The sequence below is a fragment of the Canis aureus genome, chromosome 9, assembly GCF_053574225.1.
Source record: "Canis aureus isolate CA01 chromosome 9, VMU_Caureus_v.1.0, whole genome shotgun sequence".
In the NCBI taxonomy this organism is placed as follows: domain Eukaryota; kingdom Metazoa; phylum Chordata; class Mammalia; order Carnivora; family Canidae; genus Canis; species Canis aureus.
Genome location: NC_135619.1, coordinates 8,261,701 through 8,282,490, shown reverse-complemented (window position 1 = coordinate 8,282,490; position 20,790 = coordinate 8,261,701). Strand labels below are relative to the sequence as shown.

The following is a 20,790-nucleotide window of genomic DNA, read 5'->3' as shown; positions in this document are numbered from 1 at the left end:
CCTGGAGATCCAGGATCGAGTCCCACATCGGGCTCCTTGCATGGAGCCTGCTTCTCCCTCTGCCTGTGTCTCTGTCTCTGTCTCTCTCTGTGTCTCTCATGAATAAATACATAAAATCTTAAAAAAAAAAAAAAGAATGTTACCAACCACAGATCTTTACTGTGGATAAATTTGAGTAAAAAAGAAATTGAACTCAGTAGAAAAGAGAAAGAAGTAAGAAACAATGACCAGTGGAAAATGGGTTCTAAACATCACTAATCTGCAGTCCGGTATTTAGTGATCACCAAACTAGATAATCACTGAGGTTATTGGACTAGGTTTTTATATGCAAATTCTCTTTATAAAAAATCAAAAAAATAAATACAAATTCTCTGTGCCTTTGTCTTCTCACTTATAATATGAAAAGAACAGTACCTTCTGCATATAATAGTTGGAAAGACTGTGTGTGTGTGTGTGTGTGTGTGTGTGTGTGTGTGTAGCAGTGGCTGGCAATGATGAGCTATTATCATTACATATTATACATCTGAACCCTGGACAGAAAGCCTCTTTTGTTGCCCTAGAAAGTTCTTTCAGGGCAACAGAAAGTTGAGTCTTTGTTTCCTTATATATCACAAAGAGCTTATCCAGTATTTGCAGTCTTTGAGATATTCATTAAACTATTTTCAAAAAAACACTGGGAATTCATTAAAGAGTTTCAAGAAAAAGAGTAGAAGACTGGTTTATATCTTTAAATGATCACTGAAGCTATTGTATTGGAAATGGGCAAGAAAGCAAGAATGAAAGCAAGGAGGCCAGTTATAATGTATTTCAATAGCAAAAGTAGGAACCAATAGTGCCTGAGTCTGAGTACAAATTATTTTTGGGAGAAATCTAGAAAAAAATAATAAAGACAAGTGTAGATTATAAATATAGAATCTGTTACTAAAGAACTACTGAGAACTTCAAAGTACGAAGTTACTAATGACTGAGTCTCAAAATCAGAAAAAGCAACTCTGAAAACTCTCTTACTGTATTCGAGTATTATCTTTTGTTTATATAGTAGTTTTAATAATTCTAGATTTACATCCAAATTTATCTCCAGCTGTACAATTGCAGACTGTACCATTCTCATTCCCCTGCCTTTGATCATAAGATTGCATCTGCCCTAAACGTTCCCCTCTCCCTCCTCTGCCCTGCAAAAAGAAATCTTACACATACTTCAAAGACTTGCTCAGATTTCATCTTCTCCGCCCCAGATTTTCTGCAATGGGAATCAATATTTCTTTCTTTTATTTTCCAAATGGGCTATATCAATGATATTAATGGACCTTTCCTTATTCCAGTCCCCCTTATCTTATAGTTATTCCTGAATTACAAAACTCTTAACAATTAAGGGGAAAAAAGTCATATTCAATCTGCATTCTTTACATCTTCCAGCAGAGTAGCTCTACAAGTATTAAAGGAATTGAAGCAAAAAGAGTCATTGTCATTGAACTACTTGAACAATGAGGCCTCTGAAAAAGGAGGGGTGAGCCCTCATGAGTGAGGGGACTTCAGACCCGGGAGCAGCGTAGGTCTCTGACAGCATTATCTCAAAAAGTTTGCCTCTGGGTGTCAGTCCTGATTTCTGGAATACTACTTAATCACCAGAAACCTATTCCTACTTCCTAGTACCCGAGGGGGAGAGAGGTGCTGAAAGCAATAAATTATAAATACATTATTGCTGAAAGCAATAAATATTTATTTGCCCATCACTGCCCTGGGCACCTTAATTTGGAGATGTTATTTTTATTTTATTTAACAGAAAAATATTTTCATTCATTAGCATCTTGTTAGTTTGGATTCTATTCCTATGTTTTTGGGATTGACAAAGTTTTGCCCCATGAGACGCTTCATGGAAACTAGCATTAGGTATCAGAAAGCATTCATGGAGTAAAATCAAAAGAGTCCACTCAGAGACAAAATGATATAAACTGGAAGTGGACATCAGCCTTCCTACAGAATTAAGCAACTTGGTGTGCTCTTGGAATTGTTGGGATAACGTGGCAACTTTCAAAGTTCACCTGAGGACAACAGAGATTATAGCATCTTGGACAGAATGTGGCAAAACTTGTCTGCCACACATTCATGTGGTTACACAATAGCTGCTTTGAGACTTATCTATAAAACTATACATGCCTTCTCCCAAATAACTTGAGGCCTAATTAAAATGTCAGCTACTAAACCAGAAGTTAAAGCTAAGACAGTTTCTTCCCAAATGGCACAAGCATAATTTTGCAAATTCCCAAGTTGGCAGGTTTGGAAAGCCCCTCTGCTCCCCTAGAGCAGATTCCTAATGTGTAAAAACACATTTAGAACCCTATCTTTGGGCACCTGGGTGGCTCAGAGGTTGAGCGTCTGCCTTGGGCCCAGGGCGTGATCCTGAGGTCCCGGGATCGAGTCCCACATCGGGCTCCCTGCATGGAGCCTGCTTCTCCCTCTGCCTGTGTCTCTGCTTCTCTCTATGTCTCTCGTGAATAAATAAATAAAATCTTTTTTAAAAAGTTTTAAAAAGGAACCCTATGCTCTATCCAGCTGCCTGTGTTTCAAGCTGATGCTTAGCCTCCAAACATGAAAGTTTAGCTCTCCTACGCTGTGAAAGGTCTAAAATAAGCAACACAAAAAGACAGAACCAAAGCAGTTTCCTTTTCTTGAGGCTGAAAAATAGCACATCACTCTATACCAGCCAGGGCTTTGTGGATGCTTACCTGGCTCAGCAGCAGGACAACCTGAGCCTCGGGACCTCAGCCCTTGTCCTGTGCGTTTCGATAGTTAGCTTCTCTGGTCCTTCCTTTCCTCATCTTCAAAAAGGGAATTATAATACTTGACTCACAGTACAGTCGATGAAATAATGTTAAATGAAGCAATTGCATGGCCAGGTGCGGAAGGTGAACATGTACTGGATGCATTCGTCCTATTGAATGCCCCTCAGACCCATGCCCCTCAGCCCTGCAATAACTGCGCCTGCTCTCCCCTTGGAAGAAGGAAGGGTTGTGGTAGAGCCACATTAAACAGCAGACGGTCCGCACAGCTGTACCAGGCGATGAACTCTGAAGGCTGATCTATCCCCAGGAAAAAATGAAACACAGTTCCGAACTCAGCTGGCAAAATGTCAAGGGGTCTCATTCATATATGTGTTACAGAGATGCATATGTTTTCGAATTTTAATATTCACAGTTAACAGTATTTGTTACATGCGACCTCTTGGAGACTTCACAAGAGGATGAGTTTTGGTAACAGGAGGATTTTTTTTCTTGATAACAATTCAGATTTTTGTCCTTCTTTTATTTATTTTTTTAAATTTTTTTTTATTTATTTATGATAGTCACAGAGAGAGAGAGAGAGAGGCAGAGACACAGGCAGAGGGAGAAGAAGGCTCCTTGCACCGGGAGCCCGACGTGGGACTCGATCCCGGGTCTCCAGGATCGCGCCCTGGGCCAAAGGCAGGCGCCAAACCGCTGCGCCACCCAGGGATCCCTTGTCCTTCTTTTAATGACTATTGGCTACTTGAAGACATGCATGAAGTAGTGGGTAGCGGCACAAAAGCTTGGAGACAGAAGCCAGAAAAGAGAAAAATGCTCTGAGTAAAAAAAAGTGACAGATAAGACACAGGGAAAGATTTAGGAAAGTATATCAGAAATGCCAACTGTTGGAGAGGGTGGAGAGAATACACAAGGCTGTGGGGTCAAGAATAGAGATTGGTAAAAATGATTAATCCGATGGAAATTTCTGGAAATGCTACATATGCCAAGATGTAAACATCCCCCTTTTTCTCTCCTATGAAATTTTTATTTTTTAAAATAATAAAAATAAATAAAAATAATAAAAATTTTAAAATTTTTATTGAATTTCTCATTGTTCACTAACGCACTTAGACAAGTGTGTGTTTGTTTTAAAGGGAGTTTACTGAGGAACAAGAGAGGTCAAATGATAAATTAAAAATACAGAGGTATACTACATTTGAATGAACAGAAAAGTTGTTTCAGTCCACTGTCCACTAAACAGATGTTGAACGGAAACTTACAGTAAGTCTGAAGGAGGCCACACTGTTTCTTCAGCAGGGAATCAGGTTAAGAAAAGGCAGAGGGACGTTCCAAAGTCAGACAAGTGTCAAGACAGGAGAGGACTGAAGAAGCTGAGGATCTGTGCATCTGCTAGGCTTGGTCTGAGATCCTGAACCCACTTCTATGGGTGACACAACAAAGCAGCAAGAGAAGGGGAACAGCTGTATGCGGCAATGGAGGGAGTTTCAGGAAGGCAGAGAAAGGGACTACTGGGGGCACCTGGGTGGCTCCATGGTTGAGCATCTGCCTTTGGCTCAGGGCATGATCCCGGGATTCTGGGATCGAGTCCCACATCAGGCTCCCTGCAGGGAGCCTGCTTCTCCCTATGTCTCTGCCTCTCTCTCCATCTCTCATGAATTTTTTTTTAAATTTATTTATGATAGAGAGAGAGAGAGGCAGAGACACAGGCAGAGAGAGAAGCAGGCTCCATGCACCGGGAGCCCGACGTGGGATTCGATCATGGGTCTCCAGGATCGCGCCCCGAGCCAAAGGCAGGTGCCAAACCGCTGCGCCACCCAGAGATCCCCATCTCTCATGAATAAATAAATAAAATGAAAGAAAGAAAGAAAGAAAGAAAGAAAGAAAGAAAGAAAGAAAGAAAAGAAAGAAAAGAAGAAAAGAAAGAAAAGAAGAAAAGAAAAGAAAAGAGAAAAGAAAAGAAAAGAAAAGAAAAGAAAAGAAAAGAAAAGAAAAGAAAAGAAAAGAAAAGAAAAGACTACTGATAAATGCACAGCGAGGTCCAGGGAGATGAGAAGAAACCTTTCGGTTTGGTGGTGAAAATCCATCTCAGTGTAGAAACGAGACTTCAAGCAATACCCCAGATTAACCGAGAGACCAACCTCAAAAGCAGCTTACAAGAGTCAGAGAAGAGCCCCATCTGAGGCTCTCATCCTGCCTGCTCTCCCTAGGCCAGTTCATCCATTTCTGTGACATCGGTAACCTTCCAAATGACCATGTACCTGAGTCATTGAGCCTAGCCCAGACACCGTTCTCTCCTGCTGCCCCCTCCTCCTCCACCCCACTTTGGGCCACTCACCCTTCCAACAGCTTATCTGGCACTTCCACCTGCTTGTTCTTTAGCAATTTCCATTGCACTGCAATCAGATGGAACTGATCATCGTTCCTCCCAAACCATACCACCCATTTCCTCCCTTTTCCTTTCTTTCCACAGAAACTGCTAACCAAATGTTAAGGATACCAGTAACCCTTGGCTATTTCTTCATCCATCATGTCCCTTCCCTCCCCACTCAATTGGTTTTTTTAGGTCTTCATCGTTTTCTGCCTATGTTGTCATACCAATTTCCTTCTGGGTCTGCCTGGCTAGCCTGGCACTCCCCTGAATCACTGCCAGCAGCAGCTTCCTGAAACACAAGGGTATCACACCAATATCTTAGAGTCAAATTCTTCCCTTAGTATCAATAATTAAAACGGGTTTAAGACACAAAAAAATCACTTCACCTCTGTGCTTTAACTTTCCCTCTGTACAAAGGGAATTATGCTGAGTTTCTCTACCTACAGCAGAAGGATTTCTATGATGATTTATTCAATGCTGCTTCCTAAAAATGAAGTTTTAAGGGTCGTAAATGTCAAAAAACAAGCCCATGATATGAAAGCTAAAGTTCTAAAGTTTTAACTAGCAGAATACTAAATTTTATTTTATAGTGTGATACCATCAAACATGGAACGCATAGTAAAAGCCCAGAAGAAAATGGTCTAAAATTTTAATGGTGAATGTCTCTTAATGATGTGATTATGGACAACTATTATTTTTTAGAACACACTTTTTTGCATTTCCCACAAAGAGCATAAAATTCTTCTATAATAGAGGCAAAATATTAGACTTTTTAAAACCTAAGCTGTCTGAAAGAGGCACTCATATAAAAAAGAATTCGTAATATTTAAAATGGCTGTCACAATTCTGAGGAGGGCGGCTGGACTTGATTATTCACTGAGCTGTTACAAGGGATTGTCCTCCCTTTGTGCTTCTCCTGGGGTTTCTGTCTAAGAGACGTGACCAAGGATGCTTCTGAACCATCCCCACCCTCCCCGGCTAAGGAAGCTAGAAGAATACACAAGGTGACAGTTAATTAAAGCAGGCTCCACGCGGCTAGCAGGTCCAAACTGTGGTGGGTAACAATTGTAGCTCTTCTGGGGCCTCGGAATAAAATTTGAAACACTAAGTCAGGCACTAAATAAAGTGTAATTTATATTTGGACTTTAACACAATTGCTAAGTGAAAAAGCAGCCAGTAATACTCTCTACCAATTTTATGCATACCATTCAGGGGAGCTAAAGAATAACCCCACAAGGAATCATTTATAGATTCTTTCTTGGCAGCTGGATTTTCATTAAAGGACTATTTTTCTACCTGTCTGTATTTTCAGCTTCTTGGCTTATCTCTTTCAAAGAGAAAGTTTCTTTTAAATTTTTCTACCATGCAGGAGAGTAGACTGAGGCTAATTATAGGGGCATAGGTAGATTTCTGCAGCTTCATTTTTCTCACTTCATACACAACGATCTGCAGAACAATTCTTTAATGAAATGGGCTTTGTAAAAGCGGTCGCTAGAAAAACTCAGCAGCTCTAAATCAGTGATTCTCAACCAGCAGTGATTCTGTCCCCCCAAGATCCATTTTTCATTCTTGTAACTGAGAATCTCCTACTGACATCTAATGAGTAGACGCCAAGGATGCTGCTAAACATCACACAATGCACAGGGAAGCCCTCACCACAAAAAATTATCCAGCCCATATGCCAAAGCATTAAGGTTGAGAAACCCCCAAACAGTCAAAAAAGAGTATGATTGTCACTCATTGGTAACTAGCTTCCAAGAGTGAGAGACAAATTCATCTCATATTTTGTTATGTTAGACCCAAAGTCACCTACTTTCCTCCCAAGGGCCTGCCCAGTAGAATTCAGGGCTCTCTCCAGAAATAGAAGATTAGTTGTCTAGTCTTCTCCAACCTCTCCCTTTAATACCCAAGGAGCAAGTCTCTCCTTATCAATAGAGAACTGGAAGAGTTCCTTTTAATTTCATTTTAGAATGAAATTCTACATACACACCTGGTCAAATTAATTATCATTTTTTCATCATATTAAATTGTCATCTGATACTTGACAGAGACTATTTTACAGCCTGAGAGCAGAGTAAGAATGAGGTACAAATTAGGCTCTGAATTTTCTAGAGGCCCAGTGTGGAAGGAAAGGGATAAAGAAGAAGACGATCAAGACAAAAATCCAATGTCCCCCAAATTCTACCTAAATTCATCATGCCAAACAAAATCCATGGACTTTGGAACAAGGAGACCTGGGTTTGAATTCCAATTCCACCATTTAAGAGTTGTGCAATATTTGACAAGTAATTACCTTCCTTGAGTATCAATTTTGCCCTGTTCTACGTGGAAATAATTATATCTACCTCCCAATAATTTTTTTATTCCCCCAAATAGTAAGTGATCAATAAATATTACTTTCTCTCTTCTATATTCAACACTGTAATAGTGATTAGGTCACATTGATTTTCTAATGCTCTTCCTCAATAGAAAAGCATTTAGGATCTGAGAGTCTTGGTTTCCATGCACATCATAAGTATCAAATGGTACACTATCATCTAGCATTGTGCCTAGTATTCAGAAAGTACATGGAGATGGTACTTATTGTTAATCCACAGAAAGGTCTCATGACTGTTCAGCATCCCAAAAAAGACTCCTTGATCCACAATATGTTCTGACTGAAAGGTCTCCAACATCTGCCTGTTCCTGCACCAAGTAGCTCACTCCCTTAGAACGTCTGAGCTCATTCCCAGCGAGTCACCTGGACCCCAGTGAGAAGAAAGCCCAACATCCCTCAAATATATTCTGATTTTTCCCCATCCTGAGACTTGCCAGAATGAGAATTTTAAGTTTCAAATATCAAGGTTTATGTTTATTGTACCCAGACCTTGGTGGACAGATAAATAAATCACTAGCAACACAGGAATAGGAATCTTGTGTCTGGGGCTTTAGATGAGAGAATGGGGGGCCTTTAGACCTTCCATATCCTTGCTGACTTTGCAAAAAATGATCTCTGAAATTTCACCTACTTCTTTACTTGGAAATTTACTCTTTTTTCTATTTTGACTTTTGTAACATGAGAGATGGTATCTAACTATACTTGGCTCTGTATCTTTTTTAACAGCTTTGGACCCAGATCATCAAAATTAGCCTCTCAAAACCATTGCATGTGCTCTGCTGTCTTGCCAAGTAGAATAGGAGCTTCGTTTCTCCTCTATATTTTTCCTCTTTCCATCCTCCACTGAAACACAGTTGATTTAGCAAAGACCCTCAAATATAGGCAACCTTTTGTCCCAGAAAAAAGTTCCATGATCAGTCCCATCTTTCTATTGCAGTGGACTTTTGCTGCAATAGATAAGATGATATAATCTGTAAGGAAGTCTTCCTCTATGAACTAAATTCCAGATAATCCTTCAACGCTCCTGCCCCAAGACATTAATAACATCTTATCCTTCTCCACCCTGTTTCTCTTTACATACAGTTTGATGAGCATTTTATCCTCTTACCAAGCAGACGCTAAGTAGGGCTGGCTCATTTGTTCCCATATACTAAGAGAGCATAAATCATGGCTCATGACAGGCAAGCAATAAGTGTTTGTTTAAATAATTGCACCTAGGCATGCTGGGGTGGCTCAGGTGGTTAGGCAATTGGCTCTTCATTTCAGCTCAGGTCATGATCTTAGGGTCATGGGATCAAGCCCCGTGTCCAGTTCTGTGCTCAGCATGGAGTCTGCTTGAGATTCTGCCTCTCTGCCCCTCCCCCTGCTCACACTCTAAATAAGTAAAAATCTTCTAAATAAATAAGTGCACCTGGAACGTCTCTTTGTATATACAACATAACATAAAGAAACCCTATATACAGAAAACATAAACAAAGATGCTTTATAAATTCATGTACTATTTGAGCATCAAGTGGACCACCACCTGAACTGATGGCAGACAGAGAAAAATCATGTTGGCCTTTGAGTAATGCAAGATGGTGATCCCAACCAGCAAACCCTGTTCACAATAAGGGATCCTAATGCATATGAACCAGAATTGGAGTATCTTGCTTTCTTTCAGGCAGACCAATTCAAATTAATCCCAGGTCTCACCAGAGGGTACGATCCTCTGGCTTCATTCCCATGGAAACATGAACACTGGATCATCCTTCAGAGAAAGAGCTTCTTCTTTGGAGCTTGGGCAATGATACATTTGAGACCCATTTACCAATGAGTAGCTTTTAGAATGAGTCCTGACATGAGATACATGTGTAGCAATAAAGCACAAAGCAAGTATTTTTTGGAAATTGGTGCAAATGAGCTGAACTTCAGTTAGAGTAAGAAAGGAAGGCAAGAGAAATGCCCTCTGCTTTTACTATGATACAATCTTATACACAGTAGTGTAATGAAGAACATATTTGACAATAGCAGTTCATAGGTCATTCTCAGTAATAGGGATGTTCTCTAGATAATCAATAATTCCATGAGCAAAGAGAGGGTAGCTGATGGTTAGTCAGTTTTAGATACCTGAAATGTTGTCTATGATGACTTGAATTTGAAGACATCTTTAATTCTCTTTAGAAGGAGGAACTTTGAAAGCTTTAGAAAAATCTTAAGAGCATATCTGGTTCAAACCTCTCATTTTACAAATGAAGTACCAAAGCCTAGTAGATTCATCTGTCCTAAGACACTATAGTGGCATAGTCTTACATTTGTATTTATTTATTTACACTTCAACTTGTTTCAGAAAATATCTAAGCTAACCAAAACTACACTCAGTTCATCAAGAGGGAAATAAGTAATTAAATAAGATTAAAGAGGGATGAGCATGTAAGAATGAGGTTTGTCCATCATAAAGCCCTATATACTGGTTAGAAGTGGGTAATAAAACTGGTTCCAAGCTTTCTAACAGCCGATCATATAAAGAAAGAACCTCAATCTGTTTCATAGTTTGATGTCTGTAAAATTAAGAACCAGTTGCTCAGAAAATTGCCAATCCTGCTCCAAGATCACAGAATGATTTCCCCCATTCACTCTCACAGAGAAGGCCTTTGTCTTCACAGAAAAGGATAAAATGGTAGCATCACCTGAAGAGCAATTCAATTAAAGTGACTCTTTGAAGGACTAAGGTGTTTCAGGCACATGGCTCAATACTGAGACAGAATCAGGAGAACAGGGAGGAATAGAAGAAGGTAAGGCTCACACACTTTGAGGCAAGTCTCAAGAAGTAACATTTGCCTCAAACCATCACAACTGTGACAGATACTAAGGAGCACTGACTTATCAAGACTTAACCTGCCCCATTTTTCACTGTCTTCTCTCTCACCATGGGCCTTCTACTCATCTACTCAGTGTTCCAGTGAGGTCCAAGAGCATTCCTCAACATCTGCCCCCCTCTCCCCTCCCAATCAGTCAGCATGTTTTATTCATTTTGCTTCCTAAATATCACACAGCCGACCATTTCCTTCTATCCTGATTTCTATGCCGTCGTCCTATCATCATTTCAGCTACAATTCTCTGCATGTACTCTTGTGCCCCCACCAGTGATGATCCCCACAGACACTCTGCAACTCTTCCAAACACAATTCTGATGATATTGCCTCACCACCACCCCACTTAAGACCTTTCAATATTTCTCTGGTGCCCTCTTAGTAAAGTTCCAAGTCCTTAACACAGCAGAGCAGGTATTGCATTTTCTGGTCCCTGACTGTCTCCAGCCTTTTCCATGGCCACTCTCCTCACTCACTCACTTCACTCTAGGCACACAGGTTTGTGAGCAGTTCCAGTAGATGCTTTATACTTTCTTCCATCAGAACCTTGAGGACTCCAAGTATTCACTTCTGTATTGTCTTACTTGCATCTCTCACATTGTAATCAGTTGTTTACTGGGGTAATCGTGTTGTTAAAATCTCCCTACTCCATACATGTAAAACTCATAAGGTAAGGAAATTCATCTTTCTAGCTCACCGTTGTATTTATGTCACAGAGTACCAGGCACAGTGCAGTGAAATACTTGAATGAATAAGTAATGGGATGATTAAATGGATAAAAAGTGAATATTAGAATCTAGCTATCCTACTTTTCCAAATAGACAGATAATTTTATGTGATGTGTAGAGCCATGTGTGGGGAGACATCCCCCACTGGTCTTTTGTGTTTTGCTTGTCTTCCAAGAAGAAGGCATTGACGGCTTTGTTTTAGATTATCTTTGCAAGGATGTCTACATAGCAAACAACCTTGGAAGACAGAGGTGCTATCTCTCTCCAAAGCAGAGGGCCTATTTGTTTCCTGACCATAAACATAATGTCTCCCTCTGGAGCACTGGCAGCCCTCTTACACACCTGAAGGCTTCTTAAATTCAAAGTTTCTCTGACAAAAATCTACTGTGTGCACAGCATCTACTTGGGTTGTTCTCCATTGCCTCTGTGGGACTTAGCAGGCCAAGGGAACCAATATAAACCTGAAGCTCATGTTATTTTCTGTACCATGAGTAATAAAGTTCTTTTTCTCTGATCCAAGTGTCTCGGGTCTTCTGCCAACATCTATGAAACTATGGCAGGCTAATTTGATAACTTGCATATCGGATAAAATCTTAGACTCTTCACAATTCTTGACACCATGGGCTTCAACACCTGGCAGAACTGACCAACCAAGAGTTGGCCTCAGATTTCATAAATATCATAAGTATATGATAATATGGCATTAATAAAAGTGTGATTCTTAGAGCACTTGCAACAGAAATATCTCAACTCCTGTGCCCTATTCCAAGTTCATTAAATTAGAACTATACTCATAAAATTGTTTCTATAGTTGAAAAAGCAAGTTTGCACTGATCAATTGATATTTTTCCTCCTACCTCCTGCAATCCAAGAGCATGCATCCTCCCTCAGACAAATACATTCATATATTGTTCAACACCAGGATCTTAAGTATTATTATTATCTTAGCTATGCTGACACTGTAATCTCATCCCATCCTTTGTAATAATCCCACCCATGTTCTTCAATTCTATCTCCATTTTATAGACATTTTATGGATAATAAACAGATGGTAGATGATGACAGATAATGAGAAGCAGCATATCCACAAATAAGATGAACAATATACTAAAACCTCTCCATTTGGAATAGGGCAAGTATATAAGGCAGATAAAAAAGAACTTATAAAGTTTTTCCTTTAGCAGAAAGTGAAGTGATAGTCTTTTGTTTAAATCTATACGTGCAAAATTAAACGGCACCTCTAACAAATAAAGAAGCTCAGTATTCAGTAGTCTTTATTGCCACGGTAAAGTCTGAATTTTCTGCTTCCCTTTATTTCACAAATAAGCTCCAAACCTTGCAGCATCCTATATGAAAAGCACTTCTTGCTCAAATGCCAAGAATGAAAGATCTAATTACTGATGGAAACTCACCTGTGAGCACAACCCAGCAAGAGCCGCTAGCGGGGCTCATTTAGAGTCTCTTAATGGTTTTGATTCAAAGAACTCCCCGAAGACTGAACTGATTACATCAGGATTTCTGGCTGCAATGGTCAAAGTAATATCCACAGGATATGACAGGAATTATGATGGATATCGAAAGCTCTGCAAATCGAAGAGTAAAATCACTTTTCTACCTGAGAGTTCTGTTCCATATAAAACTTAGAATATATCAACAGTGAAAAGTTAATCTCTTCCCAGTGGAAGTAATGAAGATATACAACATACAACTCTGCCACAGAAAAGGAAAAGAATCTTTTGTGTGTGAAGATTTCCTACTCACATAACCTAATTGGACATTGTTTATGATGCTAAATAATCCACTGGATTATTAAATATCCACCATATTAACATAGAAAAAGATTGATCAGCCCTCACAGTATATATAAATTTATTGTGGAAAACTTTCTTTTCAAATAAATGTCTTTCAGATATTAAGGTGTATCTTTCAATGGGACCTAAGGTTTGGTGCTACAGCAAAAAGTGTCACTTAATTTTTTAAAAAACGGTTGGGGGAAATTATTCTTTTCTTCATTTTTGAATCTATACTTACAGAGCCAAACTTATAATTTTTTAGATACATACGTGTGTTTGCACGAGCATACATACACACATTTAAAATGAAAGTCAGTTAAAACCCAAATGTTTCATGTAGATACTCTGCCCTCAAGAGAGTAGAGCATAATTCCCCACTTTTAATGTGTGAGCCTAGTGATTTTCTTCCAAAAAGTAGAAGATGGAGGAGGCAAGAGACAGATTAGGATGGAAAAACCTGACAAATATGACCTCAGTGAAGAGTTCAAGGTTTGCATCACCAGTGACAACTCATACTCTCTCGAAACAATCTGATGAGGATGGCACATTTACCTCTGTGGTTCTCCGCCCCAAAACTTGCCAACCCCAGTCTAATTATAAAGAAAACATAAGACAAATATCAGTTGAGGGACATCTACAAAATACCTGACCAGAACTTCTCAGAACTGTCCAAGTCATCAAAAACAAGGAAAATCTAGAGGCTGATAAAAGGATATAAGCTTTGAATTATAAGATAAATAAGGTCTGAGATCTAATGTATGACATGGTGACTGTAGTTGATAATACTATAATGCATATTTGAAATTCAGTGTTCTCATCAAAAGAGATATTTTTTTAAAAAAAGTTTCCCATTTTCTTTTCCTGTATATTAAAAATAAAAGCAAAATGAGTTATATTGTCTAGTGGATAGCAATTCTTATACTGTTCACAGAATCATCATTAAAGGTGCTCTGATTTGCATGTGAATGGGGAAATTAAACCATACTCTTGAAAGGCCAAAAAAGAAAAAAATAACAAAACAAAGGAGAGTCTGAGAAACTGTCATAGCCCAAAGGAGCCTTAAGACATGATGAGTAAATATAATGTGATATTCTGGATGAGATTCTGGATGGGATCCCAGAACAGAAAAATAACAGGTGGATACCAAGGAAACCTGAATAAAATATGGCCTTTAATTAATAATCCTATATCAATATTAATTCGTTATGAGAAATGTACCATACTGTAAGATGTCAATAATAGGCAGAACTAAAAGTAGGGTACATAGGGATTCTGTACTATCTTCAAAATTTTCCTGTAAATCTATATCTGTTCTAAAATACAAAATTTATTTGTAAAGTTTTGTAATGAGTCAATAAACTATTCTCTGAAAAACTAATTAAAGCTACAAATTTTGAAGCCAGATTTGATGCTAAGCCAGTAGTGATTATCTGATTATATCCACGGAAGTTAATTATAACATAGTTGTATTCTAACAGAACTAGATAGTATCTAAAAGCAAGATGAGGAATTACATATCAACAAATCAAAGAATAAAAATGCACCTATGTTTACAAAATCTCCCATGTCACTTTTGAATCTCATCTTCTAAATGTCAATTTCTCTTTCAAAACAGAAGATACCGTTTTACTGTTCCTGGTAAATACAAAGCAAAAAATAAAGTATGCAGGGCTAATAAGGTATGAACTCAGGATAAAAAGTTACATTCTCAAAAAAAAAAAAAAATCTCCTGCCTTGAAAATCCAGGGTATAAAGTATCTCACCATCATAAAGATTTAAATACAAATCCTTTCTGATTCATGATGAACCTAAATTTCTACTCAAGTCTAAATGACTGGCAAGGACTGTTTAGATTCCATGACTTGACAAGGACTTTCATAAAGGCATGGATTGAGATGGGAAAGAGAGAAGGGAAGAGAACTGTACTATTCACACTATAACTCAGCAGTTGAGCTCTATTTGTATTTATATAGATTTCATATATACTCAAGTGATGTTCTAATTGGTAGTTAGGTTCCCAATATATCTCATGAGCTAAATAAAGTCTCATGAGATATATTGGGAACCTAACTACCAATTAGAACATCACTTGAGTATGAAAATATGTACTGATTTCCAAACACTGAATTATAAATAAACAACTGACTCTGGAAACCAGACCATGTGGAAAACGTTGCCTACTCACATACATCGTATCAGGAATTTCACTTGTTGCATCCACTTACTTAGACCATTTGAGTAATACTACACCTATCTTCTTCTTTGCCCAAATAAAGAACCAACACTCTCTGTCCTAGGGAAAAAATTAAGGACATAAACTAAACCCTAGTTGCAGAGTTGTTCCACAATAATATTTATAATAGAGAAGAGTTCATTTCTAACAAAAAGGAGACTGCTTAAATGAACATACACATCTATATATAGCTATAGAAAAATATTTAATGTTAGAAAACAAATTTTATGATATACTGGATGTCGGGGAGGATGTCAATTAACCTGTTTATCCTCAGATCAACCTCCATCATTCTCTGCTCTGTCCCATCTCTCAGGGAACTAGATTTCCCTACCATGTGGTATCCAGTAGTTTGAGACAACGAAAGGCATCAGCAAAACACAAAGTGTGGGTGTGGCCAACAATGTCACATGCTCACAGGTCACCTGGGACCCCTTTATTTATTTATGGTTTCTGTGTGTACCTCACAACTCCCACAAGCTTCCATGTGGTTTCATTTCAAGGGAGCTGCTGAAGTTATTTTTTTGAAAACTGCTTTCAGGCTACTAGACCTCGCTATGCATAGCAAAGACCTGGAAATGACTGGGTACTTCGGAGGGGGGGTTACCCATCACCAATGCCTGAAATGGGTGGGAGTAAAAAAAAAATAAAAGCTCCCAGCTCCTTTGCTTCAGGATCAGAGAACAGAGATGCAGCTTACACTGTAGGATCTGGCAACAGCCACCCTCTGAGGAACTTTGCCTAGCTTTCATTCCTCTCTACTCCTCCATGGGTTTCCCCCAGGAGCACTTCTGCAATAATTCCTTATACACAAATCCTTGCCCCAGGAGAACTCCCTCTCCCTCTAATCTTTTGCTGCTTCTGGCCAGGGGCTGCATCTCCTCCATGGCTCTGGCTCCTGTCAACTAGGAGTTGACCAAAGCAACTTCCTCTTGCTTGCTTGACCAATACAATTGCACTCAAATCTCTTATGAGACGTTTAGGACATTATTCAGAAACGTGGGACTGACTGTGAGATTGGTTTAGGCACGAGCAGATGAGGCACTTGTATTCGATAAAACAGGAGAAGATGTCTGCTCTCAGCTTCTGAGAAAAGCTTCTTCACTCTTAAGAAGACACACATGAGGGGCACCAGGGTGGCTCAGTCAGTTGAGCCACCAACCCTTGGTTTCAGCTCAGGTCATAATCTCATGGGTTGTGGGATGGAGCCCCGTCAGGCTCCGTGCTCAGCAGGGACCCTGCTTGAAGAGTCTCCCCTCTGCCCTTCCCCCAACTTGCCCAAGCATACACACATTCTCTCTCTCTCTCTCTCTCTCTCAAATAAATAAATTTGAAGAACAAGAAGAAGAAGAGGAGGAGGAGGAGACACATGAGAAAAGGAGTTTTAGATGTGGTCCTATCTTGAGAGTGCTGCAAGCTTCTTGCAGTAGGAGGGGAATATACCTAAGGACAAATCCAAAATGCTGATGATGGCAGAGCAGAGGGACAAAAAGAACATGGAGTTAATGATGTAATTTATCCATTAAATTAGCAGAGGCTGGCACTGCCCTATCCTTGGTTTGTGAGATACTTACTGTCCTTGTTTAAATGTATTAGATTTGGAGGTTTTTTTGTTGCTTGCAGTCTAAAACACTCTAATTGGTATCAGGAATATCTCAGACCTTCTCCCAATGAGTTGTGTTTTGGTTGGAGTTATTAATGCTAGTCATCCTAACAAGCAACCCCCAAATCTCAGTGGTTGAACACAATAAAAGTCCATGGCTGTCTCATGATTGGATATGTTTGGCAGCTGACCTTTTCTGTGTGGTTCAGAGATTCTTGTTTCTTCTGTCTTAGGTTTCCAATATTCTTTGGTGTTTCTTTGACATCATTGTTGGATCCTTTGCATTCAACTCATGGACAAGTGAACTGAGAGAATATAAGAAATGGCAGAAGACATTTAGGGGCCAGATCTGCCCAGCGAGTTGATTCATTCACATGTTTTCTAGGTATGTCCAGAGTATTTGTCGAGTTCACATTTGTCTACACATTACAGAAACCCAACTGCACTAGCACTAACAAATTGAGTTCACTTTATTTAAAACACAAATACAAAATCCAAACAAGACAGTTTAGCATTAATACAACTACACCAAGATGCCACGGAGGACCTACAATCCTTCTGTCTTTCCCCTCTACCATTCTTAATATATATCTTCCTTCTTTATGCTTCCAAATAGTGTTATTAGAGCATTATGCTAAATTCCAGACAGGAAGGAGGAGAAAGGGCTAAAAGTGTGTTTCACCTATCTCTTTTTGGTTCAGAAAAAAAAAAAAAAAAGGTATTCTGAAAAGCTTACCCAGAAGACTTCTGCTTATTTTTCATTGGCCAGGACTGTATTTTCTGGCAAGAGAGATTGGTGTAATGAACACTGAGCTACCTACTTTGCCATACTGAATAAGTGGGCTTCCTTCTTCAGTGCCAGAAGGAAGGAGGAAGGGTGGATGGATACCACATAGGCAATTATGAGACTGTGCCTCACCTAGATGTGCCAATCATCCAGAGCTTCAGGTGAGACCTCTAGTACACTGGTTCTTTTCTCTGCCTCCTTTGAGGCCTTTAAATCAAGAGTCCAACCAATGAAGAGAAATATCCTCATTTTCTTTAATGTCCATGTATTGAAGAAGTTAAAGATTTCAGATATGCTAAACTCTGGTACACAGTGGATAGCTAGTTGGTGCAAGCACACCTTGAATTACCTTGTTAAATGTTATCTTGAAAATGTAAACATCCTGCTCTCCCTCTGTATTGCCATCAAGCAGAATGTGCAGCAGAATGTGTCGTTCAATGTTCAAGGTCAGGGGCTCTGAGGGTGGCCAACCCAGAGCATCTCCATTGTAATCAAGAGTGTTCAGGTGGCAAGCCTTGATCTCCTTGGAAACACTGGCTGTTCAAGGAGGGAAGGACCACTGACAGTTGCTATGATATAAAACTTGCTGCACATAGATCCCAGTAGTGGATGCTTTGTCCAGACGGCCGCTCCTGGACTCCCTGTACATAAGCTCCCCTGATAAACCCATGCTTTTATTGCTATCTTTGGGTCATTTCTTTGGCCTCACCTTCTGTCACCCACCCGAGGCTCAGAGTCTAACCTTACACAAGTTTTAACACTAGTTTCTTGTTTGAACCAGATAAAAGTTTGACTTCAGATAGAATAACATAGGGTGGGGTCCCAATGTCATTTATTTTCAACCAAGACACTTTTTGCTGTGTGCTAACTTTAGTCATGTTTTCCTGAACCAGGAATGTGATTCGATTTATTGTGTCTATAACTCTGGTTAGCAAGAATGAGAATCAGTAATTCGATCTCCCTGAGAACTCACACGTAAAATTGAAGAGAGGACTCTGGGGCATGAATGTAAGTCACCGCCTTTGTTGCAACTTTGCCTGTGATGGGTAGGGGTCAGGAGCACCACTGTGCATTCACTGGAGTGTTTTAGTGCACTTACCTAATACATACTTTTAAAAATATTTTCTGTGTAAAATCGATATTAAGTAATTGGAAAGGTACAAATACATAGTAGGCACAAACCCACCTTTGAGGATTTTATAAGTTAGTAGATAGTCTATGATGTGTACTAGAATAACCACAACACAAATTAAACTATGATAAGTACAATGTGTGCAGTAAAAAACACAAGGGACAAAAAAATCACTTTCCATGTGAGTGTTTCGAAAGGTGATTATAGCACACACCTGAGTCTTAAGCATGGGATAGACTTTGATAGACCTGGACATAAGGAAGAAGAAGTTCAAATGGAGGGAAAACATAAGTAGATAAGCTTAGCACAAAGAAAAAAAGTGGAGAACTCTGGTCAGAAAATCTAGAAGACACTCGAAAAGTAAAATTGCCAACATGGGTTGAGACCAAGTTAGGAGACCACCGAAGCCTATATCTTAAGTGATTTGAATATACCCACTTTCCTGGGCTGTAAAACTGGCAAGAAGTCTTTTTTTAAAAAGGCGGCAGAGCAAGAATTTACAATGACAAGTTTTCCAAAGTGAATGATCTAAGCAAAGGGAGGTCTGGAGTCAGGAAGAAATCTGTCTAAAGTTCAGTCAAGCTGAGGGGAATGCTAAGGTTCTCTCGGCCACTGTTGAAAGTCATTACTTACGGCATATCTGAAAAACTAAACTGGGGTGTATGGGTCATGTTCGTGTCATGGAATATGGACCATAATACTGAGCTAAAACATAGTTACAGAATTATTTCATTTTAATAACCACATATAAGGAATTGGACATTTTTAATTAAATATATAACAGTTTTTGCTACAAAGGGTTTATTTTTAAAATTGAAAAGCATCTCTATTCTCAAAATGTATTATTAGGTCAATGCACATCCCTGATGGCATGCCAATCAGCCCACAGCGCCAGTAGGACAAAGATAGAACCAAAAGCAGCATCTTACTTCATTCCACCTGTTCCTAAACCAAGAACTGTGTGTTTACTTGGTACTGATGCTAGCATGGCTATGTCTTTCTGTCATTCATCAATGAGAAATTAATGGCATTAGTATATAACAAGTGCTGCCCCCCTGCAGTGTAATCCTGAGTTACTGGGGTCACTAATGTGAAGGTGGGAAGTTGAAGATTATTTTCATAATTGCCACCTACTCTGATGGAAACATACAGTGAACTGCTTTCTTCAAGTGTCAATGAAACTATCGTCTCAAACATATAATCTGAATGATTCATAGAACACAGTGAAAGCTTGCCCTTGCTCAAAGGTAAAGAAAAAAATTTTAAGGAGTAGTTAATAGGTAGAAATAAGGAATAGAAATAGGTTCTCAAACAAAATACTGAGTGGCAATAAGTGAGGGTAAGAGAAACTTCCTCTTAAATAAGTCAGCTTTTCTTCAGAGTCACTCAATTTATCTGAAATTTTTCATTTACTTTCTGCTTCTTCCAACTGTATGGATGGAAGGCACAGTAAGATTTAGTGTAGATGGTGTTTCCAAGATATATTTATATAAATGTCACTTGCAGAAAAATCATGTATTCCCAGTGCCAGAAAACCAACCCCCAACTTTACTGAATGTTTGGTCTATAATTACCTTTCAAAATGAGGTATTAGAAGAACATATTGGATCTAATTCCACAGAAGTATCTTTAATAGCATATTTAAGTCATTTTATTCTTCCTATACCTATTAAGAGTTTTCTTAGTTATTTTTATGAATGAATCTGACAAACCCTAGGGATTATTTATAAAGAATTCCCAAAGCCATGCATCAAGAAGGCAGAAGATGTGCATTGCTTTTTGGAGTGATTTTCTCTCTCAGTGGATGAAGAGGAAGAATCAAACATTTGAATTCCAGTATTTGATGTATAGGAAATGTCCCATCAAGCCAAATCATTTAAGAATTCAAAATTAAGTCCAAGGTAAATCCAGATTTGCTTTGATTTAGTGCCATCTAACAGATAAATGTGGCCTGTTATGATGGACAAAGTTTTCAGATGGAAGCCACATGCTACTTTGTTTTGTTTTGTTTCAAAAAATAAATTAACAATAGCAACAAAAAATGAATATGCAGAAGACTAGAATAAAGTAAGAATGCAGAGAGACAAGTGACTGTCTAAACTGGCTTTGCAAGAGAGTTTCTGCTGAACTC

The 20,790-nt window shown here is 38.9% G+C and overlaps 1 long non-coding RNA gene across 2 annotated transcripts in view; it reads right to left on the bottom strand.

The window, feature by feature from the left end:
• The window catches only part of LOC144320376 (uncharacterized), a 216,634-nt gene that overhangs the window by 95,929 nt on the left and 99,915 nt on the right, over positions 1-20,790 (bottom strand). The window lies entirely within an intron of this gene.